This window comes from Taudactylus pleione, unplaced genomic scaffold (assembly GCF_031769625.1).
Source record: "Taudactylus pleione unplaced genomic scaffold, aTauple2 ptg000073l, whole genome shotgun sequence".
Classification (NCBI taxonomy): Eukaryota; Metazoa; Chordata; class Amphibia; order Anura; family Myobatrachidae; genus Taudactylus; species Taudactylus pleione.
This window is the reverse complement of record NW_028284475.1, coordinates 6214311-6242004: the sequence shown is the minus strand read 5'-3', so window position 1 is coordinate 6242004 and position 27694 is coordinate 6214311. Positions and strand designations below refer to the sequence as shown.

The window sequence follows — 27694 nt, the reverse complement described above, 5'->3', positions numbered from 1 at the left end:
TTACACACTGTAAAGCTTCCATACTTACCTTTATTTACCCCAGAGGTTCCTAAACTTGGTCTCCATGGTTGAGCACATGGCTAAAACCTGGACCGTTGGGGTGTCTTGAGGACCAGGGGCCTGATTCAGACCCGGACGCTAAGCCGCAATCGCTCGCGGCCAAAAGGGGCCGGGTATGCAAATTCCGCAATCGCACTGTGTGGCGTAAGGGCGCGCTCTATGTCTTATAGAGGGACGGCAGTGAGCGTACGCAGAAGTATAAAGACGCCCACTTTCCTTTCTTAACACACGTCATCTCCAGGAAGTGTATGATTAATCGGTAACATCGAGAGCCATAGGAGCTGCACGCAGCGCTTGAGGTAGCCCCTATCCCACCGCAGGCTGAAATCCAACCAAGTGACGTGTACAATGACGCTTCCATGCTAATTATGCACACCCATAAAACTCAGTTTGGACGCCCAGACGCCTGCGTTCGCAGCTTCACTCCCCCGTTCACAAGCACCTTCCCCTGTTACCACCCACAAACGGCACTATCTGTCACTCACAGTAGCGCTCAGTCTTTGTGCTACGAGCGCTCGATTCCCGATCGCAGTGACTGGCTCGCGCACTGCGATGCATGCGCAGATGGGCGACAATCGCCCATAGGCTCATTCTTACTGATACACTCCCTTATACTACACACATAAGAACTTGGATTCTCCCTCGTGTCCTGGATACATAGCAGGCGGCAGAAGGCGTTAATGCTATTTGCGGTTGCCAGTATGTTGCATGTATTATGTATCTGTCTGACATCTGTAATACTGTGTTCCAGGAATACGCAGACATGGAGAAAGGTCTCGGACACTTTAGATGTTCGGAGAAGTTGGTACAAGACATTTTGGAGAAAGGAAGAGAAGCTGTGATGGGATTCTGGGAATGTCTCTATGATCTAGAGATGGACTATTCATGTCCTAATCTGTACACACTACTGGATGAAATCGATAAGACAGGTAATATATATGAATCATGGTTTAATATTAACGCTATATGTTCTGTTAGTGTCATTTAATGAACATGTGAAGATCTCACACTGCCTGAAAGGTATATGGATATTTTTGTCATCGTTATAACTTGTTACATTAGATATGACATTGCACAATAATACACAAGTGCCACGCTGATGACCTTTATTTCCGTGGTTGGTGTCTAGATCCGTCCTCTCCCTTTCATATTTCTCTATCTCGCTCTCCTTTTTTTTTTTTCACACTTTTCAGCATTTTTATGGTGCATCCACATGGTCAGTTTTTTCTTCAGATCTGAACGATAACCATTTTAAAAATCGTTCATATCTGAAAGAAAAATCTGACATGTGGACAACAATGAACGATGCGCATTCCCGTTTGTCAGATAACGATATCGGACATCTGATGTGTTTGCAGTCAGATTTGGTCGATTTCATTTTAATGCAGGCTGAAATCGTTCAATCGTATATCTGACAGATCTGACCGTGTGTATGCACCATGAAGCATGAAATGTAAGTAGACAATACTGTCCAAAGCAAAAACGCATGTATTCTGTACAGCGAGTGATTCTATGATCGTGTCATTTTAGCCCCACCCCCTATTTGTAGACCCGCTATTCCTGGCATTTGCCGTGAGGGGGGGCAGGGCCTAATGACACAAATCTTCCTTCCCTCGCCACCTGCATCTCCTCTCTGGGATCCTCCAGTAGAGGAAAATACTAGTCTGTGTTAGGAGCCGCCGCAATGGTCCTGGATGTTACTAACAGCAGCCCCTAACCTATGATACTCCCTGTCATGCTCCAGAGTTTTGATATAAAAACAGTTTTTATACATGTGCCTCCCCAGCTATTGGCCTCACTGAGTGTAAGTATATGTAAGTGGCCTGTCTCTGTATGTGCAGCTACTCGGCTGCAGTGTAATGAATTGCAAGGGGCCTGTCTCTGTTCTGGGGTTCTGATTGGCTCCCTGAATAGTTAAAGCAGTCAGGGCATTGGTGCATTGCCGGTTATAGCTTCTATTCTGCCAGACGTCACCTGCCCTACTGCAGTATTCTAGTAGTTTTTGGCAGCCATTTCTTGCATTTCTACTTGTCTCTGCTTGTAGGAATCCCTGCCTGCTCTCTCTTTGCCAGTCCTGTATCTGTTGGGTAATCTATCTTTTTCTGGACATGGCTTCTCTCCTGCTCCCATATCAGCCCATTCCTTGCTGCCTAGTTTACACATTGACTCTTTGTACTTGAGTTAAGTCCTGGCGGCATCCTAGTACCAGGTGAACTTACTTCATCCGGGGTTAAGGCGGCTTTTATAGGTGAACACCTTTTATTAGTCTGCAGAAGTTGTGTGGTAATCTAGGTGTTCATAACAGTCAGTAAGTTTCGACTGTATGTGGATGCTCATCGTATGATGCAGTTGTTCGTAGTACTGACTTATCACACGTCTGTGTAATTTGCATATTCATTAATAAGACCGCGATGTTGGATAGATAATGACGAGGCGTATGATGTAATGTAGGATGACTGTTATGTAACTGATTATCTCCTCCGGGCATTTAGGTGACACTCTGATGCAGCTGATCCTGTTGGATGTACATGGACACTCACTAACGCCAGAGCTGAAAGGTAAATACTACAGTCATTGATTTAATTAATCCTGGATTAGACTAGCCTTTAGCTATATTAGGTAAAGGATGGCATGTTAGGAGACACTCCCAGATATGTGTGACACGTGTACCCATATGGTACTTGCATATCCCCCAACATCAGCTCAGTGACCTGGGAAAAGTGGGGTAGCCACACCCACATGATGGTAGGGGTCTGTAACTCTCAACAGCGCCCCTTATCTCCCTCTGCTCCCCTCTAACCACCCATGGCTAAGGCATCCTGCACTCTTTGTATAACAGACCTACTTCCCGAACTTCACAGGACACCTTAACATGATTTGTATTCAAGGGTTCATATATGACCCTTCTCTACACTGATGAGTCACAAATAGGTCAACAGTATATTTGTGGGTGGAATTCTCTCTCAGAAATGGTGCGTTTCGTGTTTGAGTACCCAAATGGTCGTACATTGATTTTAAAGGATTGAATATCATTATATATCTGTAATGAAGACACTTATTCAAATACTGACAGTAGAGAAGAGCTGTAAAGGACTAACCGGTTTTAAATTGCCCAAGAGGCACTTGTATATAGTGATGTAAGGTTATGCAAATATTCCAAAATACCCCCTGTCCCAAACATTTTGCATATGGGAGACTCAACCAGTACTTGCATATCTCCTAACATCAGCTCAGTGACCTGGGAATAGTGGGGTAGCCATGCCACTGCAGGGACATATCCACATAATGTAGGGGGTCTGTAACTCGTAACAGTACTTGGCTGACCCTTATCTCCCTCTGCTCCCCTCTAACCACCCATGATGAAAGCATCCTGCACTTTGTGTAGCAGACCTACTGTACTCCCAAACTTCAAAGGACACCTTAACATGATTTGTGTTCAAGGGTTCCTTTATAACACATATATGACCCTTCTCTACACTGATGAGTCACAAATAGGTTAACAGTATGTTTGTGGGTGGGATTCTGTCTCTGAAACACGAAACGCGCCAGTTCAGAGTACCCAATTGGTCGTACATTGGTTTTTCAAGGATTGAATATCATTCTATATCTGTAATGAAGACACTCGCATATTGTCAGTAGGGAAGAGCTGTTAAGGACTCCTAACCGGTTTCAATTTGCCAAGAGGCAACAGTATATAGTGAAGTAAGGTTATGATGCTTACAAACATTAATATTCTCAAAATATTGTAAAAAACATTGAGACAAAAATAATTGCTATTACATCGCACATCCTATTTTAAAGCTTTAATTTAATATTTTCTGTTTATTCGTCAGATATTCAGGGACTTCACAAACAACATCTTCTGGAGAGAACTCAGAATCTAGTAGAAAACAGATCCCCAGGATCTACGCAGGAAAATGAAAGTTGGCACATTCCTGAATGCAATAAGGATCTGATCGTTGTCTCAATTCGCCCCCGTCATAAGCAGTCTCGTCATTGGCTCATAGAGAGTGGGAGGAAACATGAGGACTTTTGTCACATTGAACAGAGCAAGCTGGAATGTATTTCCCCCAACAGACTGTTCCGCTGGTCACGCCAACATAAATGTGTGCCACGTACAGTAGTAGTGAGTGGAGTACCGGGCATAGGGAAGACCACACTGATGGAGAAGTTTGTCTGTGACTGGGTGCATGGAAAGCTCTATCAGAGGTTTGATTTTGTCTTCTTTTTCAAATTCCGGGAACTCAACCGGCTGGGTGAGGTCAGCTTGGAGTCCATGATCCTTCAAGAATATCCCCATCTACAGGGCCACCTCCAGAACATCTTACAGGATCCAGAGAAGCTGCTCTTTATATTTGATGGCTTAGATGAAAGTGTTCACTACAGAGTAAATAAATTGTGCCAGGATATAAAGCAGACAGTAAATCTCGGTGTGATTGTGATTAGTTTGGTGAGACGATCTCTTCTTGACGGCTGCTCTGTACTAATCACCAGTCGGCCAACAAAACTAGCTATGGTTGATACAAGTGTTTTTAAGCGAATAACTGAGATTATGGGACTGTACCCCAGGGAAATACAGATGTACTTTGAGCAGTTTTTCAGGGACACAGAAATGTCGGATAAAAGTTTCCATTATATGCGGGATAATGGGGCAATATACAATTTCTGTTACATCCCATTCTTCTGCCAGGTCGTATGTACGGTATTATCAACGTGCTTCAAAGACCGGCCAACAAACCATGATCAACTGACGTCGCCATTGCCCAAAACGTTGACACAACTCTTCGTGGCCTTTGTTGCCAACATCCTGTCCAATCACAGCCTGGAGAAGGAGAGAGCTCGGGAACAGTTTTCCTCTATGGGGCGGATGGCAGAATATGGAGTAATGAAGCACATTGTTACATTTAATGAACGAGATCTGGCATCATTTAATGTGGATGCGACCTCACCGCTCTTTTCAAGCTTTATAAAGAAATCGGATCAACCTCCTAAGATGATCTATTCCTTCGTACATGTCACTATTCAGGAGTTTGTTGCCGCCTTGGTCCATTACATTAACGAATGCCCTGAGACATTGCATCAATCACTTGACGCCAAATCATGTTATTGCAGGCGTGATGAAATATTCCTTAGTTTCCTCTGCGGTTTGTCAGACAGCTACACTAGGTCCATATTAGAGCCTTATTTTCTGAGATCTGTCTTCTCAGACTGCCCGAGAGGTCATCACCTTTCTCCAAAGCACCATTAGTGGTATCCAGGTTTGGAAACCTGACAAGATAAAGCTGCTCAGTGTGTTCTTCTGTCTCTTTGAGACCCAGAATAGAAATTTTGTTTTAGAATCTCTTGAATCACACAGAAGTTTTGACATTTCCCAAGTCCACCTGACGCCTCTGGATTGCACGGTGCTGTCCTTCATCCTCCAATCGTGCAGAGACACGGAGGAACTATGTCTAAATGGGTGTAACATTCACAGTGAGAGCATGGAGAGACTTGTACCAGCTCTACACACCGTATATAATATAAGGTGATCACTAAGTGTACTTCTTTTTAGGCCTGATTATATGCAACTGTGCGAAAAGTCCGGAGAGCCCCTACAGTGCATGTGTTACTGAGTCTAGTGTATATGTGTGTATATATATATATATATATATATATATATATATTCGCAGCTGCACCTCCGGTAACAGACGCTAGAATGGACAAATGGATTCTGCATCCAGACATTTATGTCTTCTACTTTATAGCTATAACCATCATAAGTTCTTTCACCTGGGGTGCTGGAGGATCTGTATTATTCTCATTGTTAGAAGTCTGATTATTTGCCTGTGGGTAGTGTTATGTTATGCTAATAAGTTACATATACCTGATGCATGGTACAAGTCTGTTTTACAACAGGCAATGTGGCTCAGTCCATTAAGATGCGTTCTACCAGAGGTTCCCAATCACGGTCCCCAAGGCTCCCCAACAGTTCTGGTTTGAGATATATATCCATGGATGAGCACAGGTGGTTAAACCAAATTGACTGATGTACTAATTAAGTCACCTGTGCTCAACCATGGATTGAGGAACATCTGTCTTTAGACTGAGGAATGGTGTCTTAAAATCTTCCCTCAGATGTAAGTAGAGCACTGCACCTCCCAATTGTTCCCATTTCGGAGGGACATTCCTTATTCACAGACCTGGTAAGGAGCAGAGTTGTGCCCAAATGTGGGCATTTCTGGGTGGATGGGGTGCCAGGCTTGGCACTTTTATTTACGGTATCTGGGGTTGAATGCAGCGGTCTGCAGGGACGGGGCATTATTGTTTATAGTCGCCGGTATGCAGCGTTGTACACAACTCTGCGAGTGCATGGCCACTATTCGTACGCTTTGTTTCATAATGGCAGACATCATTATTATTGCACACTTGAACCAGTTCTATCTTTGATGAAAATGATCCCACTGGATAAAAAGGGTAATTACCTGCAGGGCTGCCTAGGATGATCTGGGTCCTAGTAATAGGGTGTGTGGCCATGTGGGATTGCCCAGGGATGGGGTGGCTGTGACCGCTTTGCGCCAATTCACAGCTTCTGTAGAGCCCACCCGGAACTGTCATAATGTTGGCATCGACCATGTCGACCTTCATCATGTACACAGTAATGAAATGTCAACACATTGTCCCAGTTGGCTCAGCGATGGCTGCAGGAAGTCCAGTGCGGCTCCAGGTCCCGGTGGTCATGTGACTGTAACCCAAACCTCCCCCCCCCTGCAGCCTGACCCAAACCTCCCCCCCCTTGCAGCCTGACCCAAACCCCCCCTGCAGCCTGACCCAAACCTCCCCCCCCTGCAGCCTGACCCAAACCTCCCCCCCCTGCAGCATGACCCAAACCTCCCCCCCCTGCAGCCTGATCCTAACCTCCCCCCCCTGCAGCCTAACCCAAACCCCCCCCTTCAGCCTAACCCAAAGCTTCCCCCCCTGCAGCCTAACCCTAACCTCCCCCCTGCAGCCTGACCCAAACTTCTCCCACCGCCCCCCCTGCAGCCTAACCCAACCTCCCCCTCGAGGCCTAACCCAAATCTCTCCCCCCTGCAGCCTAACCCAAACCTCTCCCCCCCCCCCCTGCAGCCTAACCCAAACCTATTCCCCCCTGCAGCCTAACCCAAACCTCTCCCCCCCCTGCAGCCTAACCCAAACCATCCCCCCCCTCTGCAGCCTAACCCTAACCTCCCCCTGCAGCCTAACCCTAACCTCCCCCTGCAGCCTAACCCTAACCTCCCCCTGCAGCCTAACCCTAACCTCCCCCTGCAGCCTAACCCTAACCTCTCTCCCCCCTGCAGTCTAACCCTAACCTCTCTCCCCCCTGCAGCCTAACCCTAACCTCTCTCCCCCCTGCAGTCTAACCTCTCTCCCCCCTGCAGCCTAACCCTAACCTCTCTCCCCCCTGCAGCCTAACCTTAACCTCTCTCCCCCCTGCAGCCTAACCTTAACCTCTCTCCCCCCTGCAGCCTAACCTTAACCTCTCTCCCCCCTGCAGCCTAACCTTAACCTCTCTCCCCCCTACAGCCTAACCCTAACCTCTCTCCCCCCTGCAGCCTAACCCTAACCTCTCTCCCCCCTGCAGCCTAACCCTAACCTCTCTCCCCCCTGCAGCCTAACCCTAACCTCGTCCCCTGCAGCCTAACCCTAACCTCTCTCCCCCCTGCAGCCTAACCCTAACCTCGTCCCCTGCAGCCTAACCCTAACCTCTCTCCCCCCTGCAGCCTAACCCTAACCTCTCTCCCCCCTGCAGCCTAACCCTAACCTCTCTCCCCCCTGCAGCCTAACCCTAACCTCGTCCCCTGCAGCCTAACCCTAACCTTGCCCCATACAGCTTAACCCTAACCCCCCCAAAATTAACCATAATGCTGATATTCTGTCAACATTATAAATATTGTCATTGTCGACCTTTTGACTACATCCCTCTAATTTATATTAAAACAATGCTTACTAATCTTGTCCTACATTATCATCCATATATTTATCCTGTTATTGTACCTCACAACAATTCCCATCTCATTTACCCTCTGCAGAGCTAGTGACTGTAACCTGAGGGATGAAGGGGTCCGGATCCTGTGTTCTGCACTAATTCACCCTGAGTGTAAGATCCAGTCTCTGTAGTAAGTTGTCTTTGTATACCTGCTTGTATTATATCATTGCATCATGTACAGTATATTGTAAATACATTTAATGTAGCATCATAATATTTTTTTCTAATGACCTAATACAATAATATAGATATAGATAGATAGATATATGTATATAGATATATATATGTTACGCCACACAGTAGCACAGTCGTATTCACATTACACCACATAGTGGGCCTGCCCATGTGACTGTGACCGCTTTACGTCACTTCACAGCTTCTGCAGGGCCCCCCCTCCTGGCACTGTCATTATCTCGACATTGACCTTATTCACGTTACGACACACAGTAGTGCCCCTTATTCATAATGCCCACAGCACTGCCTCTTACACACATAATGCCCACAGCACTGCCTCTTACACACATAATGCCCACACAGTAGTAGTGCCCCCGATGTCCGACAGCTCCTTGCACTTGGCACTGTGGGAGAGACGTCATGACGTCTCTCGCTACGCCCACTGCGGGAGCCGGAAGGCGGAGCCCAGGAGTGAGCTCCAGCCTCTGGCTGCAGGGAGGAAGCCGCCCAGCGCCCGCTGATAACAAAATCTCGGCGGGTGCCCGGCAAATGGAGAAGGTGCCTCACTACTGTGCAGACCGGCTGAGGTGTGTGTGTGTGTGTGTGTGTGTGTGTAAAAAATGTCACCCGCTATGTCGATAAAAGAAAACTGTGGCTTTAATTACATACACCAGTAATCAATACAAGAAGCTACCAACTTGTTGGTCTCCTTGTGGATCCTTTGCCAGGAGACTGTAACATATTTACTGTGGGATGTGTATATTTTATATATCCTACAAACTGACACACACGTGTCCTAGAACCTTTGGTGACTACACTCCAGGACCTGACGTAATGTGAAAAAAAAACTTGTATTAACCGAGGTTATCAAGGTGTAATTGAATGCGGCCTGTATATAGGAAGGCACCAGGTCTCTACTAACCAGTGGACCATTGAGTGCCGGTTCCCCTTCACTCCTATCCTAAATTCGGCCACTGGCTGCTCCTCCAGGACCTGACAGAGGCCCTGATTCAGTGCCGGATGCTCTGAGCGAGCGCCCGCTCTGAATCAGGGCGTTTTTTTTTTTTTTAGAACGGCCACCTGGCCGCTCGCATAGCTGTGGGTGACCACCCATAGCTATAGCGAGCGGCCAGGAAGATGGTCGCGATGGTCAAGACCATCGCGACCATCGGGCTTGCGACGAGACCCTTGTGGTAGGGTCTCGTTTCCGCAAGCCCCAGAGAGATTTCGGCTCTAACAGAGCCGGAATCTCTCCACTGACATCACTTGTGATGTCAGTGGGGCTGGCCCCAAACGGTAGGCGTTCACATGGGAACACCTCCGTTTGGGCAGCCACCCCCCCCGGCCCGCCCACCAAAGGGGGCGTGCTGTCACTCAACATCGACAGCACGCCCCCTTTGGTGCGAGACCCGGAGCGACGGTTTGCCCGTCGCTATCCGGGTCTCGCACATGCGCACGACGGAGCCGGCTCCGTAGTGCGCATGCGCTCTGGGCCACCATCGACCCGGTTGCGAGCGCTCAGCGCTTGCGACCGGGTCTGAATCAGGCCCAGAGGCCGAACAGAGCACAGGCACAATGAACCCAAAGAGGACAACAGGGGCACTCGCCAGACTTCAGACATAATTGCTATCAGTCATGTGAATATCCATAATTCATACCAGTCAGTCGGTCAACGTTTCGGTCCTACCGGAAGCTCCATAGATGATTATCTGATACAGTACATGCGCTGGTTTCAGGTGGTGCTATTCCTCATATATTACAATAACCATAAAACTAACCAGCTGCAAATCATAGCTAACGTTTTATTCTTAAATTTACTTTCTTCTAGCCGGTGCCCGGAGCATCAGGTGTTGGGTTGTTTTACATACTGTATATAATAGAAGCTGCTATAAACCTGTTGCTATAATTAGCACAAACATGATACCAGCTGTACATGCTAATATCCACAGAACAGGTCACTGTAATACATTTAAAGAGGTTGTTCACTATTAGACAACCTCTGTTTAATATTGCACTTACTACTGTATAGCGAATAGCAAGCCCTGTTACTGCCTCTGGAGCCCTTACTATTCTATGAGAAGAGCGCAAGTGCCAATCAGGGACAGATTATAGGCCACATGGTCCAGGAGCTGAAACTTATCAATGGCCTATTGTAAGAAGCAGAGGAGGTGTGGCCAGTGCAGTGTGGGTGTGGCCAGTGCTTTGTTGGGGGCGAGTACACCCCCGCCCAGAGTAGCCCCGACCACAGACTCACTGCTCATACACGTAACCAGCGCCTCAGATGTGGCGACCGCCATGCTCTTCTGAGACCAGAGTGGGGGCCTCGTGAGTGTGACCTGGCATTGCCAGGCTTTTCCCTTTTCAGAGCCCCATAGCAGCTGCACACTCTGCATTGAGAGTAGGACTGCCGCCTGCCGTTATTTCTCTTGAGATATGGAGCGCGTTACTGCACAGTCTCCATGTTGCTCCTTCAGGTAGGCTTCAAACCCTAACCAAGATGGCTGCCATTTGGTCTTAGGAGCAGCGCTATTTTATTACTTTGTTAGAGCGCCACAGTGGAACACAAACATGTTCCACTGAGCTCCAGTGGGACCCTGTGTTATACCTGGATGATAGAGGCTACCAGTGCATATATGACCGGCTGGTGCTCTGTCCGGTTCCTTGTTAAGCTCTGCTCCATCTGTATGCTGAGCGTATGTAACAGTGAGTACGGCTGTACAAACTTATCACTACTCAATAAACCTCAACACTCGTTTAGTCCCTGGACTGTTTTGGTGACATTACATCTACTGGTGTCTATCGCCAATAGTACACACACTAAACCACTTCATCCTTCTCGTTTGTTTTGCAGCAAAATGAAGTGTATTGCACGCTATGGGGGTGTCCAGTCTCCAAAATAAAACCTCCTGAAGAGCTACTAAAATTGTAGTAAAAAAAATCTGGCTAATAACCGAACAATTGAAGGGAATTTAATGGTAATTTAATGAAAATTAAAAAAATAAGTTTCATAGAAAATAAAAATCCATTTAATTATTACAGTGATATTGTTGTAGTTTGTAAATAAAACTTAAGCATAGGCACGTTTCACTGCTAATTAACTGTTCCAAGGAGGTACGTGCAGTACAGGAGGGAAAGATATTGTACAGGCTGGGCTGCTGTGTGATTTACCGACGGAGCTGTGCGGGAGTCACTCACCCCGCTGTAGCGTAGACACCTTGGGTGGAACCACGGGGGAAGCACATCAGGTTATTGCTGTAGAGGCTGCGGAGGAAATCACCTGACGTGCTCCCCTGTGTCTCCACCCCGTGGCGTCGACGCCTCTGGGAAGCACATGTCAGAGGTCACTTCCTTCTAGTTGACTCGGCAGTACTGCAACTAGGTGAGCTACCAAAGTTAAGACCGCGAGCTACTGGTTGGAGACCACTGGTCTAAGGGATATATGTATCAAGCAGTGTAAAGCGTGGAGGCGGGGACCAGTGGAGAAGTTGCCCAACGCAACCAATCAACTCCTACCTATTATTTCATAGGCTGTACTTGATAAATGCAACTTCAAACCTGATTGGTTGCTATGGGCAACCACTCCACTGGTAGACTTCTCCGCTGATTTTCACTGCTTGATACATAAATCCCTCAGTTCCCTATTTCCAGCAGTGTGAGCTTTACATATAATATTTGCCCATTAACTAACAGTATTTTGTGAATTTTGCAGGGTTTTTACACTGGACCTAGACCTGATTTATATTGTGCTTTTATTCTGTAGTTTGACTGGACTGACCGACGTTTCCTGCTCACACCTGGGATCTGCAATGAGTAATAACCAGTCCCTGAGAGCACTTTTCCTGTGTCATAATAAATTGGAAGGTCCTAAATTCAGAGACTTGATGACACCTCTGTCCAGTCCAACATGTCAGTTAAAGGAGTTAGAGTAAGTATTGTCATGAGAATGTCGGTATGGACGTAATGTTGACAAGCAGTATGTCAACCTGCTTGGCATGTTGACATTGACTACGTTGACATTCATCTTGATGAAACTGGTCAAATGTCAACATGATTAGAATGTCAACAAAACGTCCCTAGTGGTACTGCATAGCGGTGACTAACCAGGTACGGCTCCAGCGGTGACCTAACCAGGTACGGCTCCAGCGGTGACCTAACCAGGTACGGCTCCAGCGGTGATCTAACCAGGTACAGCTCCAGCGGTGACCTAACCAGGTACGGCTCCAGCGGTGACCTAACAAGGTACGGCTCCAGCAGTGTATACCAGGTATGGCTCCAGCGGTGAGCTAACCAGGTATATAGGTAGGAGGACCTATGCATGTTGGGAGCTTCAAAGCTGTAAGCTGTTTGGTGCAATGGATCACTCCAAATACATACCCCAAGGAAGATCCTATGGACCCAGAGGAAAAAGAGTTAACTAAGGTATGTTATACCATAACTCTCTTATTTTCTACTTCCATCACAGACTGAGGCCAGTATGAATAGTCCAATATATATTACATTCATTGGGCTTTATATTCTTAAAGTATTACATTTCCTATGACATGTACCCTACCTGGCTGTATATCTCTCAGTATCCCATGTTTACGCGTATAAACCATTTGGCCTGGATTTACAAAGTGGCGAATTTTGCAAGCTACCGATTCTCTGCAATTTTGACCCTGAAATTTAAAACCGCATTAATATTAAATGTTAAGCTAGGCACATCTACACAAGATATTGCAGAGGTTTTTAGTTTAGTTTATTTTATAAAAACTTATATCAAACACAGTTGACTGAGGACGTGAATGCTTTGTGATTATATGTTGCTTCTGCTAGGCTTCCAAAATTGTCATCCGAGGCTCGGGCGTATTTAGATCCCCCGTTGACCCTGGAGGAGGTAGATGCTGCGATTAGTTCCTTTCCCGGTAACAAGGCACCCGGATCTGATGGGATTCCCATAGAGATATATAAAAAACATGCTCGTATCTTTGTTCCAAGACTTTTAGATCTGTTTAATGGGCTCTATGAAGTCCATCTATGTCTGAAGCCATAATTGTGCTCCCTAAACCCGGGAAGGACCCTAGATACCCTTTCCTATAGGCCAATTTCTCTAATTTTCACAGATGCCAAAATTTTGGCTAGGATCCTTTCTATTCGGCTAAACACTGTTATTACTTCGGTTGTTCACCCAGACCAATCAGGATTTATGCCAGGCAAGTCGACGTTGGAGAACATTAGAAGGCTGTACACTCACTTACAGGCCTCCCATGGCGAGGAATCGTCCTCTGTTATTGTGTCATTAGATGCTGCAAAAGCATTTGACTCTGTGGAGTGGCCCTTTCTGTGGGAGGTCATGTTATGTTTTGGGTTTGGGTTTGGGTCGGTGTTCTTGAAATGGGTAAAACTTATGTATGCGAACCCTCCTGCCAGGGTGTCAATGAATGGGTTTATCTCCCCATCCTTCCCCCTGTCTCGGGGCACAAGACAGGGTTGCCCCTTGTCCCCAACCCTGTTTGCATTGGCTATTGAGCCGTTAGCCTGTATTATACGTTCTCACCCTAATATTATAGGTCTACAATTGGGTAATAGAATGGACAAAGTTTCCTTATATGCAGATGATTTATTACTTTTTTTGTCTGACTATGTAACAGCTATGCCTGTGGTTCTTCAAGTCATAGAACAATTTGGAATTTTTTCTGGTCTTAAGATAAACTGGGACAAATCATCTATCCTTCCTCTTAGGGGGTTGTATCCGACTGTTCCCATTATCACTCTCCCTCTCTATTGGGTAAATAAATTTAAATATTTAGGTATCTGGATAACTAATTCCCCAAAGGACTATATAGTATTGAATGTTGAGCACCTGTTTGTCTACTTAAAGGGCAAATTTCAGTCCTGGCGCCGGCTCCCTCTTACCGTTACTGGTAGAATTAACTTAATAAAGATGGTGGTGCAGCCAAAATTTGTGTACATTTTGCAGCATTCTCCTGTTTTTATTACAGATACATTGTTTAGGCGTTTGAATAGTCTTCTTTCTTCATTGGTCTGGGTGAATCGTCGACCACGTATTCAATTGGCAGCTCTGACCCGATGTAGGTCTGGGGGAGGTTTGGCCCTTCCAAATTTCAAATTTTATTATTATGCGGCGCAGATGGCACATATACGGTTATGGCTTCAAGATGACTCCCCTAATGCCCTGCACGTTTTTGTTGGTTTCTCAGATTTTCCCTAACTTTACACCATTACAGGCCTTGCTTGCGGGTAGAATTATACAGAAAGGCCCTCCCCTGTTGATGCAAGCTATTAAGATATGGAAATTGTTATCTAGTATTCTACAGTTTACGGGATTAGATCCAGACAATTCTCTATGTAGTTATCGTATATTACCTGAACTGGCCTCTTTACAGCTTGAGGTGACATGGGGTTCTAAGGGTGTAACTACATTGGGTCATTTATATGACACTTCAATTCTTAAATCTTTTGCCAACTCCAAGAAGCTCATCATCTCCCTCAATCATATTTCTATAGATATTTACAATTACGGCATGCTCTCTCGGCTCAATTTTCAGATGGCCCTCCTCTAATTCAAATATCCCCATTGAAGTCATTCCTTTTATCTTTAGGTCCCCGGAAGACGCTTTCTTACTTATACTCCTATATATTGTCTTCTTATCATAAGGATAGTTTACCACATCTTAGATCAAAGTGGGAGAGAGATATTGGCCTTATAAGTGATACGGAATGGGATAATGCTCTAGAAGCTCCTCGTATTTCCACAACTTCTATAAGATTTCAACAGATTCAACTGTTTATTTTACACCGTACCTATTTAACTCCTGTTCGTTTGCTAAAATTTGGGGGGAGAGCATCTGACATATGCCCTAAGTGTGAAATTAGTAACGGTACTTTCTGGCACCTTCTATGGGATTGTCCGGTGGTTAGCATTTTTTGGAATAAGGTTCTGAGAGTTTTGTCCAATACAGGTATTGCTCCCACATTAGCTACACCATTGACGTGCTGTTTAGGCTCTATGGACGATGAGGTAGTGGACAGATATCTTAAGCAATACATTGTCAATGTAATGCTAAGGTATGTGTGGCTCGGTCGTGGATGGCTCCTACAGGACCAGATTATAATGCTTGGCTGTCCTTGGTCCGTACCACTGTTGAACATGAAAAACATGTGTTTATTTGTCGCAAAGCTGAGAAGAAGTATGAACGTATCTGGAGCAGTTGGCTTAAATCCTGTTATGTCCGTGCACTGCCTAATGATTGACCGGTATATTATTGTTAGGATAATGAGGTAGATTATTATTTTCTTGGTGGTAATGTGCTGTGTGATAAGTTGAGAGCAGAATTTATTGGGATCTAGTTGATTTTGCCAATTTTTCAGGTGTTATTTTTGACAATATTCCAATATTTGTATAGTGTGGTATTTTTTTTTTTTTATATGTATGTATTTTGTGTGTGTGTGTGTGTATATATATATATATATATATATATATATATATAAATAATGTGTGTGTATATATATATATGTGTGTATATATATATATTAGGGGTGAGCGGGTTCGGATTTCTGAAATCTGAACCCTCCCGAGCCCCCCTGATCCGAGTCCGATCCGAGTCAGGCTCGACTTTTCCCGCCTGACTCGGATCTGAAATCGAGGCAAAACGTCATCATCCCGCCTTCCGAGTCTCGCGGGTTTTGGATCCTATATAAGGTACCCGCGTAGGCGCCATTTTCTCACTTGGCTGTGGACAGTGAAGAGGGAGGGTGGGAGTTAGGGCTGTGTAGTGTAGTGTAGTGTAGTGCTGCTGTTGTCCACTACTTCAAAGTCCATAGGGGCTGGCTGTGTTGTGCTGTGCTGCTGTTGTTAATAGGGGCTGTGTCCACTACTTCAAAGTCCATAGGGGCTGGCTGGACTGTGTTGTGCAGTCAGTTCTCCATAGGGGCTGTGTCCACTCCAAAGTCCTGTGCAGTGTCCCAGTCCTAAAGGGGTGCTGTAGTGTTGTCCAGGGGGTGCTCTGTCATCAGGGGTGCTCCCCCCAAGTGCTAAAAAAATAATATATTTTCTGTGTTTGTGATTTGTGTGCGCAGTAGCCGCACGCGCATCAACAAAGTAGTGCCAAGCGTGCGCCTGTGTCATAAGTAAAGGGCCGGCTGGCTTGGCCGTTAAAGGGTGCTGTAACCCCCAAAGTACACTCCAGTCCAAACCAAAAAAAAATTATTTTCTGTGTTTGTGAATTGTGTGCGCAGTAGCCGCACGTGCATCAACAAAGTAGTGCCAAGCGTGCGCCTGTGTCATAAGTAAAGGGCCGGCTGGCTTGACCGTTAAAGGGTGCTGTAACCCCCAAAGTACACTCCAGTCCAAACCAAAAAAAAAATTATTTTCTGTGTTTAGCCGCACGTATATATCAAATCGATATAACATAAATGGAGGACCAAACTTTCTCCGATAAAAATAAAATAGAGAAAGATCAAGAACCACTTCCTCCTAGTGCTGAAGCTGCTGCCACTAGTCATGACATAGACGATAACATGCCATCAACGTCGTCTGCCAAGGCCGATGCCCAATGTCATAGTAGAGGGCACATACAATCCCAAATGGCAAAGTTCAGGAAAATGACCTTGAAAAAGACATTTAAATCAGCTGAAGAGAAATGTAAACTTGCCAATATGCCATTTACGACACGGAGTGGCAAGGAACGGCTAAGGTCGATCCCTAGTATGTTCATGACTAGTGGTTCAGCTTCACATGACGATGGAAGCCCTCCTCCCACTAAAAAAATCAAAAGAGTTAAGCTGGCAAAAGCACAGCGAAGAACTGTGCTTTCTAAGAAGATATCACAAATCCCCAAGGAGAGTCCAAGTGTGGTGGTGGTTGCGATGCCTGACCTTCCCAGCACTGGACGGGGAGAGGTGGCTCTTTCTACCATTTGCACGCCCCCTGCAAGTGCTGAAAGGAGCACCCACAGTCCACTTGCTGATATGCAAATTGAAGATGTCACTGTTGAAGTACAACAGGATGAGGATACTGGTGTAGCTGGCGCTGAGGAGGAAGTTGGCGAGGAGGATTCTAATGGTGATGTGGTTTGTTTAAATCAGGCTCCGGGGGAGACAGTTGTTGTCCGTGGGATGAAAAAGCCCATCACGGTCATGCCTGGGCAGAAGACCAAACATTCCACCTCTTTGGTCTGGCAATATTTCTATCCAAATCCGGACAACAACTGTCTTGCCATATGTACCTTATGTAAAGGTGGAATAAGTAGGGGTAGGGACGTTAACCACCTAGGAACATCCTCCCTTATACGGCACCTGCAGCGCGTTCATAATAAGTTACTGTCAAGTTCAGAAACTTTGGCTAAGACCGTAAGCAGTCCAGGGACACCTAAATCCCGTTGTCCTGTTGTATCCAAGCGCCTGCAAACCACACCGTCAACTCCCTCCTCGTCAATTTCCTCCTTAGTCAGGATCGGAAGTAGTCCTGCAGGCCATGTCACTGGCATGACTGACTCTCCTATCCCGGATTCTTCCGGAGGATCCTGCATTGCTACGCCTCCTGCTGCCGCTGTTGCTGCTGCTGGGAGTCGTTCATCATCCCAGAGAGGAAGTAGGAACACCACTACTTTTACTAAACAATTGACCCTCCAACAGTCCTTAGCGAGGAGGATGAAGTACGACAGCAGTCATCCTGAAGCAAAACGTATAACTGGGGCCTTGACTGCTATGTTGGTGTTAGACGTGCGTCCGGTATCCGCCATTAGTGCAGTGGGATTTAGACAATTGCTGGAGGTAGTGTGTCTCCGGTTCCAAATCCCGTCTAGATTCAACTTCACTAGGCAGGCGATACCGAGACTGTACAGAAACGTCAGAAAAAGTGTCCTCAGTGTCCTGAAAAATGCCGTTGTACCCAATGTCCACTTAACCACGGACATGTGGACAAGTGGAACAGGGCAGACTAAGGACTATATGACTGTGACAGCCCACTGGGTAGATGTATCACCTTACGCAGCAACAGCAGCAGCGTCACCAGTCGCAGCATCTCAGAAACGCCAGCTTGTTCCAAGGCAGGCTACGCTGTGTATCACCGGTTTCAGTAAGAGGCACACCGCCGACAACCTCTTAGAGAAACTGAGGGAAATCATCGCCCAGTGGCTTACCCCACTTAGACTCTCCTGGGGATTTGTGATATCTGACAACGCCACCAATATTGTGCGGGCATTACATCTGGGCAAATTCCAGCATGTCCCATGTTTTGCTCACACAATAAACTTGGTGGTGCAGAATTTTCTGAAAAGCGACAGGGGCGTGCAGGAGACGCTTTTGGTGGCCCGAAAAATTTCAGGCCACTTTCGCCATTCAGCGACTGCGTGCCGAAGACTGGAGCGCCAGCAAACACTCTTGAACCTGCCCCGCCATCACCTGAAGCAAGAGGTTGTGACGCGGTGGAACTCAGCCCTCTATATGCTTCAGAGGATGGAGGAGCAGCAAAAGGCCATTCAAGCCTATACATCCACCTATGACATAGGCAAAGGAGGGGGTATGCACCTGACTCAACCGCAGTGGAGAATGATTTCCGTGTTGTACAAGGTTCTCCAGCCCTTCGAACTTGCCACACGTGAAGTCAGTTCAGACACTGCCAGCTTGAGTCAGGTCATTCCCCTCATCAGGCTTTTGCAGAAGCAGCTGGAGAAAGTGAAGAAGGAGCTAAGACGGAGCGATTCCGCTCGGCATGTGGGACTTGTGGATGAAGCCCTTCATTCGCTTTGCCAGGATTCCAGGGTGGTCAATCTGTTGAAATCAGACCACTACATTTTGGCCACCGTGCTCGATCCTAGGTTTAAAGCCTATGTGGTGTCTCTCTTTCCGGCCGACACAAGCCTGCAGAGGTGCAAAGACCTGCTGGTGAACACACTGTCAGCTGAAGCGGAACGTGACACGTCAACAGCTCGTTCTTCATTTTCTCCCGCAACTGGGGCTGCCAGGAAAAAACTTAGGTATCCTAAGCAACCCGCTGGCGGTGATGCAGGGCAGGCAGGACCAAGTTTGGAAATCTGGTCCGGACTGAAGGACCTGGCAACAATTTCTGACATGTCTACTGTCACTGCATATGATACTGTCACCATTGACAGAATGGTGGAGGATTACATCGGTGACAGCATCCAAGTAGGCATGTCAGACAGTCCATACCTGTACTGGCAGGAAAAAGAGGCAATTTGGAGGCCCCTGTACAAACTGGCTCTATTTTACCTGAGTTGCCCCCCCTCCCAGTGTGTACTCCGAAAGAGTGTTTAGTGCAGCCGGGAACCTTGTCAGCGAAAGGCGTAGGAGGTTGCTTCCACAGAATGTGGAGAAGATGATGTTCATCAAAATGAATTATCAGCTCTTCCAGGGAGACCAGCCTCCAGAACGTACAGAGGGACCTGTGGTGGTGGATTCAAGTGGGGACGAGTTAATACTTTGTGAGGATGAGGATGTACACACTGAAGAGGGTGAGGAATCGGTGGATGAGGAGGATGAGGATGACATCTTGCCTCCGTAGAGCCAGTTTGTGCAGGGACAGATTAATTGCCAGCTTGTTTTGTGGGGGCCCAAACGAACCAATCATTTCAGCCACAGTTGTGTGGCAGACCCTGGCGCTGAAATGATTGGTTTGTTAAAATGTGCATGTCCTGTTTATACAACATAAGGGTGGGTGGGAGGGCCCAAGGACAATTCCATCTTGCACCTCTTTTTTTTCTTTGCATTATGTACAGTTTGGGGCCTAGTTTTTCAAACTGCCATCCTGTCTGCCACTGCAGTATCACGCCTAGATGGGTCACGTGTTTGTGCCGCCCACTCGTGTCGCTTAGCATAGTCATCCAGCTACCTCGGTGCAACCTTTTGGACATAAAAACACTATTGTGAGGTGTGAGGTGTTCAGAATAGACTGGAAATGAGTGGAAATTAAGGTTATTGAGGTTAATAATAGCATAGGAGCAGAAAAACCTACAAATTCTGTGATTTTAGCTGTTTTTATGCTTTTTTTCAAAAAAATCCAGATCCAAAACACAAAACCCAGAACCCAAAACACGGAAGGGTGGTTTTGACAAAACCAATCCAGATCCAAAACACGAAGAAAGATCCAGATCCAAAAACAAAAAACACAAAACACGAAAAGTGGCCGGTGCACACCCCTAATATATATATATATATATATATATATATATATATATATATTAATATTAATTATATTTTATTTTTTTTTCCTCTAGGTTTTTTGTTTTGGTATACAGATTAATATTATATTTTTTATAAGCAATGGATCTGGGATGCAGTTTGTAGATCTAGGTTTTATATTCCAGATACTGTTATTTGATTGTGTGTATGTATGTATGTGTATATGTATATGTGTATATATATATATAATATATATGTATATAATATAATTTTTTTTTATTATATATTTTTTATTATTTATTTTGTTTGGTCATTTGTTAATGTATATCTATAAACCAATAAAAATTTACTCAATTTAATAAAAAATGTTAAACTAGGCATGTTGTACAATTAATATTATTGCCGTTTTAAATTTCGGGGTCAAAATTGCCCAAAAATGTTGGCTTGAAGAAGCTGCTGCTTAGTTCATTTGGCCTTTTTAATCCTTTTTTCTCAGCACATCATGAATACATACAATTCCCAAAACCAGTGTTCATAGGTGCAGCATTTTCTCATCTGGTTTAATTCAATTTGCAGACTATTTTATTGTCAATTATTATTAATTGTAATATGATCAGTGATTTGTAAGGTGCCAGAGTCCTCCACAGCTTCAGCCAGTGGGGAAAACATACATACAAAGAGTAGGGAGGGTCCTGCTCATTCTAGTATAAAGCCCTAGAGCAGGGGTGGGCAATAAGAGGCCCTCCAGCTGTTGTTGAACTAGACATCCCAGCATGTCTTGCAACAGTTTTAGCATGGCCAAATAGCAAAACTGTGGCAGGGCATTCTGCAATGTGTATAGCCAACACACAAGGAATAGATCGTGTTAATATTCTAAAACAGAAAATACAGCTATTTTCATTACCTAATCAGAGTTATTTTTAACAATAGAATATGCAACAATTCATTTACGTTGAGGATAATTTCCTGTATCTACATTTTTTAGGAATTATTCCCCTATAAGCCAGTGATGGCAAAAGGCGTCAGTATTTAAAAAAAAGACTGAATAAGAGGTTCTAATATTGTACATGATCCAGTTCTCTCTATAGTACTGTATGCTGCTTTTCTTTTTCTCCAGCCTAACCAGTTGTGGTCTGACGGACAGTTCCTGCTCCCTGCTGGCATCTGCAATAACTAATAACCAGTCTCTGCGGGTGCTGTCCTTAACCTATAACGACTTGGCTGGACCTCACTTCAGCGATTTAATAACCGCACTGTCCAGTCCATCCTGCTGTATAGAGGAATTACTGTGAGTATAACCACATTAATGCAGTATGTCATCATCGTTACATTTTGGCCTTGATTTGTGTCGTTAACCAGTGGTTCTCAAACTCCCTGCTCAGGACCCCAAACAACTCACGTTTTCCAGGTCACCTACCAGATCATCAGCAAACATTTCTGCATTAGTCCAATGTAATTTCATGCCAGAAAGACCACTTTTCCAATTTAGCTCAATAATACCCAGGTTTTAATATGTGATAAAAAAAAACTATAAAAACCCTATACTGCTAACCCATGAGAGCAGCCATCGCAGGAGAAGATTCAAAAGGTTACAAATAATATGACCCACTGACGCGTTTCATTATGGTGAGTTCATAACTTCATCAGAGGTTTATTTATTTGCTGGAATACAATTTATTATCCACAGAATGGAACAGTGCACTCTCCTATTAATCTTTGTCCCAGTATAAGCCAAAACATATTTTTAATGATTAATATTGTTCCATATCCTTGTTATATATATTTTTATTGATTTGATTTTCAAATGATTTAAGTTACTGCCATGATTTATTTCTAGTAAAGGTTTTAATTGTTAATGTATGACCCTTATGTGTTTTTTATTTATTGCTCGCATATCCTAAGGATCTGGTTTGGTACAATGTAATATAATAATGTCCTACAACAATGCTAGCCACTGTGTTCAACAGTTCTTGAGATACAAAGGATTTTATGGGACCATGGAGGACACTCGGAGTGCCAACTGCAGTTTTTGGGTCCCTTGTGTCAGTGTTCTTTGTTTCACTTTTTTGTGTTATGTGTACATTTTGAAGGATTGCTTTTGTTTTTGTGTAACAGCTTCATCTAATGTGTAATTGTAAAAATACATGGTGACTATGAAGCCTTTTTGCAATTTCTTATTGTTTGACAGGCTCCAATGTTGTTCGCTGGAAGATGAACACTTACAGTTACTGGTATCACTGAGTAATAACACCAGGCTCACCAACCTTGAACTGAGCAATAATACATTTTCAGATGCTGGAGCCGGTTACATCGAGGAACTAATACTGAGGTCACCCAGCCTCAAAGAAATCAGGTACGTAGCACAAAGACCAGCCAGTGATATTGTGTCTTACACAGTCTCAGGACGGAATCTTATACAGCTCACTGGCTCCGGTTTTCCCCAGGGTGTGCTATCCTTAATGTCCTGCTTTGTGTTATTTTCATTCTATGTTGCACAAAAATAGGTAGTGAAAGATTGTGAAGGACGTATTGAGTTTGAGAAAATGCTGGTAAATCCGGGAGAAGATGACCGAGAGACAGTCAGAGACTAGAGAGATGACAGAAGGAGAACGTTTAGAGGAGGAGCGAAAAATTTAGATGGTCATAAGAGGTTGAAGGAAATGATGAGATCACTAAGGGCTCTATTCACCATCTACAATAGCAGGTGAAAATGAACATTTTCACCTGCAATTATAGAACTTTAAGTTTTCGGGCCATTCATCAAGAAGGTAAAGCAAGCGATATCGCAGATACCTTCCTCTTGTGGAATGGCCCACTGTCCCCATACACTAGTATCACAGATATCTCCTACTTGCCTTCCTCTCCCGGAATGGCCGCTGTCCCCATACACTAGTATCACAAATATCTCCTGCTTACCTTCCTCTTGTGGAATGGCCCACTGTCCCCATACACTAGTATTACAGATATCTCCTGCTTACCTTCCTCTTGTGGAATGGCCCGCTGTCCCCATACACTAGTATCACAGATCTCCTGCTTACCTTCCTCTCCCGGAATGGCCCGCTGTCCCCATACACTAGTATCACAGATATCTCCTGCTTACCTTCCTCTCCCGGAATGGCCGCTGTCCCCATACACTAGTATTACAGATATCTCCTGCTTACCTTTGTCTCCCGGAATGTCCGTTGTCCCCATACACTAGTATGGGGACAGAATTAATCTAGCTCCGAAAATACAATATTTTTGGAGCCTGAGTGTAGGAGTATTTTCCATCTTCAGATGGCTTTTGCTCTCGCTCCAAACCCGCAACCCGCTCCTTCCCTATGAAAAGGAGTCTCGAGTTGCGAAGAGCTCATGCATGGGCACTAGTCACTGTTCCGAAGAAGTAACCGTGAAACACTTCAGGGAGACAGCTGATTTTCGGATAAGCTGTCTCCGCGTCGGAGCAATGATGAATTGCTCCAACACTCGCATCAAGTTAGACTTGTAATTATCGGGCTCCCGATAATTAACATCATGAATAGACCCCCAAATGAGGAAGTGTAAAGGAAAAACATAAGGTGGCTAAGAACAGAACCTTGGGATACTCCGCAGGTATAGAGGGGTAAGGTGGAGACAGTAGTGTGGTAGAAGGACAGGATGGATAGGCAGTTGGAGACAGGGCTGAGTAAGGTTGATAGCATCAATTGTGGGTGTGAAATGGGTTATTATTATTATTATTATCATCATTTATTTATATGGCGCCACAAGTGTTCCGCAGCGCCTTACAATGTACAATAGGAGCAAAGCAACCAAGTGTTAGGTGTCCTAGTGGGGAGTAAGAAGTAGATGAAAGTAGAGTTAGGAGAAGCACAAGAGGGTAGAGGGCCCTGCTCATAAGAGCTTACATTCTTAAGGGGAGGGACAAACAAACAGGTGTGACACAGATGGGGTAGGCAGGGAGGAAGGAGTATGTAGCAGCAAGTTAAGATGAGAGCTGGAAGGCTTTGATGAAGTAGTGGGTCTTGAGAGCCCGTTTGAAGGATTGTAGACAGGTGGAGAGTCTGATGGGGAGAGGGAGAGAGTTCCAAAGGTGAGGAGCAGCGCGGGCAAAATCTTGGAGGCGGGAGTGGGAGGAAGTAATCAGCTGGCATGAAAGGCGGCGTGCATTTGTTGAACGAAGAGGGCGGACAGGAGAGTGAAGGGAGATGAGATCCGAGATGTAAATGGGAGAGGAATTGTTGAGGGCTTTGTAAGTGAGTGTGAGAACCTTAAATAGGGTTCTGAAAGGGAAGGGAAGGCTTGTAGGAGAGGGAAGGCAGATGCAGAGTGTTTTCAGAGGAAGATGAGCCGAGCAGCAGCACTGAGGACAGACAGGAGAGGGAAGAGAAGAGAAGGGAGTTGGGGAGGCCAGATAGGAAGAGGTTACAGTAGTCCAATCTGGAGATGACCAATGAGTGTATGAGGGTTTTAGTGGCTTCCTGGGTGAGAAAGGGTCTAATCTTGGAAATATTTTTAAGATGAAAACGACAGGACTGCGAGAGATTCTGGATATGTGGTTTACAGGAGAAGGAGGAGTCTACTATGGATACCTAATTAAAACCTCTATGTAATCCTGTCTATACCTTCTAAAATTGTCGCTATTTAGCGTAATGAGTCGCACAGTAAATAAATGAGGTCTGAGTTCAGAGAGCCCACATATATACTCTTTACAGGGATAGGCAATACAATAGACAAGTTTGGCATGATTACATTGGTTCTTCTTAAAGGTGCTTCTGTTACAGGATAGTTCATAGGTCAGTTCGAATGGACACAAAACAGCCTCTAACAGCCCTTTGTGTCCTTTTTCCCACTGCATGCTAATCTAAGCTAATAACATTACAGAGTACATTTTAATGTTTTAACTCTCTATAGTCCATAGTTTGCAGACGCATGTTGCGATCTTCTCACCGCTGATACCGGAAATCTGTTGAGACACAGTGAATCAGTACAACACCAAACACAGTCTGCTTACCATGTACTAAACCTTAGATATCAAATAACATTTATTACACAACATTAATAATTACTGAATAAACCTTGAATATTACACTTTAATGCTAGGGAACCTTTTATGTAAGTGTGCAGTGTGTAAGTATTGGGGAATTGAGAAAAGACGCTAGTTAGCGCTGTTCGACTATGTGTTTGGGGAGTGCACCATGGTATGTGTTTTGCAGGGATAATCATTTTATATGTTTTAGGGCTCTATTTATTAACATTATTTTACTAAAATAAAGTGAAAAAGGGTGTTTTCACACCCTTTTCACATTATTTTAGTATCACCTATAGTTATTACAGGGCAATTGGAGTAGAATTCGTAAAATTCTGCTCCAACCCCTAAGTATCACTTATTCTTAGTAAGCAGATCGCATTTCCCATAACTGTAATGGGAAATGTGATCCGACCAGAGTTACAAAAAATAAAATGTGAAAAAATTTCGGGGAAAGCCCTGTGATAATAACGCCACCTGGAGGTGGCATTACCCAGGGTCTCCCCCGGTTACTGGCCTCCTGCCCTGCTCTAACGGGGAGAGCAGAGTCAGGAGTCTGTCCCTGTAATCAGCTGTGTGGTCTAAACAGACCGCAAGCTGATTAATGTAAAAAAAAATAAAAAAAATTACTTAGCTGATTCCAGGCACCGGTGATCGGGCCTCCGGTGATGAGTCCCCTCTGGTCTCCCACTGAATTTGCAATGCGAATTCAGTCGTTAATATCACACACCAATCTGCATTCAATATGCGGATTGTAGTAAATAGAGCCCTAGTGACTGTCTGTATTTATGTGGTGAGGACTTTTAACTTCTTTCTATTGCATGGGAAACGCACGACGCTATATAATAGCATCGCCGTATGTACTTATAATGGGCGAGATTCACTAAAATGGCGCTGGGCGGCCAGTCTCAAAATGGCGTCTCATTGCCATTTGCAAAATGGCGTCGCACAGATTTAATTTTAAACCGATCCTGTTTCAGCCAATTATCCGGCTTCGACACTAGGATAACTCCAAGACAGCGCACTTTGGGGCTAGAGGAGATAGTTGTGCCATCAATTGTTAAAGAAATGGTGGGAAGTGTGGATATGTTGGGGGGTGGGAAAATGATCAACTCAGTCTTAGACATATTAAGTTTAAGAAATCGCTGGGACATCCAGGAAGAGATGGCAGAGAGATAGTTGGAGATACTAGTCAGTAGAGAGGGGGAGAAGTCAGGGGAGGAAAGGTAGATCTGAGTATCATCAGCATAGAGATGATATTGGAGGTCAAAAGAGCTGATGAGTTCACCTAGAGAGGATGTATAAGTGAGAAAAGGAGAGGTCCAAGAACAGAACCTTGTGGTACACCTGCTGTAAGAGGCTGTGGAGAAGAAGAGGAGTCATGAGAGGAGACAGAAGGATCGGTCAGAGAGGTAGGAGTTTAGCCAGGAGAGGGCAGTGTCATGAAGACCAAGGAAGTGAAGGATTTGCAAAGTAGAGGGTGGTCCACAGTGTCGAAAGCAGCAGAGAGGTCAAGGAGAATAAGTAGAGAGTAGTGGCCCTTGGATTTGGCAGCAAGGAGGTCGTTGCTGACTTTTGTGAGGTCAGTTTCAGTGGAGTGGAGAGAACGGAAGCCAGACTGAAAAGGGTCAAGCAGGGAGTGGGGAGGAAAGGAAGGTGGTAAGGCGGTTGTAAACAATACGTTCAAGGAGCTTGTAGGCAAAAGGGAGGAGAGAGATGGGACGGTAGTTGGAGAGAGTGTTAGGATCAAGGGTAGGTTTTTTAAGAATGGGGGAGACAAGGGCATGTTTGAATGCAGCCGGGACAGTGCCTGATGATAGGGAGAGATTGAGGAGGTGGGCAAGATGGGAGCAGGCAGAAGGAGAGAGGTAGCGGTAGAGAGGGTTTCAAAGTCACTGGCGCTGAGGGAGGAGGGTAAAGTAAAAAAGAGGGAGGCAGAGAAGGGTTTAAAATGGAGTAAAGCGATGTAGGGGATTGAAGATGGGGGTATACGATAATTGTGGGAATTCAGGTAGGTGCAGGGTTTTCCCCGCAGCTAAATGAACGTGCTACCCGATCCGGGAACCACATGCTGTAAGCCCCAGAAGGTGGATTTTGAAAAATCTGCATTTCATTGCAGACTCTGCATAGATTCCAGCAATTTGGACGTAATCTATGGATTAGCACGTGTGGGGGGAAGGACGATGAAATAAATAGCTCCATGAGCTTTTCACCATGCGGCAAACCCTGCTCCTAACTGAATTACCTTCTTAAAAGAAGATTGTTGGAGTGTGGGGCTGTTGGAGGAGAGGCTAGATCTGAAGTGAAGG

The 27694-nt window shown here is 45.1% G+C and overlaps 1 pseudogene across 1 annotated transcript in view; it reads left to right on the top strand.

The window, feature by feature from the left end:
* The window catches only part of LOC148532587 (NACHT, LRR and PYD domains-containing protein 12-like), a 32111-nt pseudogene that overhangs the window by 3568 nt on the left and 849 nt on the right, over nt 1-27694 (top strand). The window contains exons 3-9 of the transcript XR_015877709.1: nt 812-989; nt 2553-2618; nt 3894-5584; nt 8109-8195; nt 12000-12164; nt 21498-21668; nt 22569-22733. The product of XR_015877709.1 is annotated as an NACHT, LRR and PYD domains-containing protein 12-like (transcript). The remainder of the gene's footprint in view (nt 1-811; nt 990-2552; nt 2619-3893; nt 5585-8108; nt 8196-11999; nt 12165-21497; nt 21669-22568; nt 22734-27694) is intronic.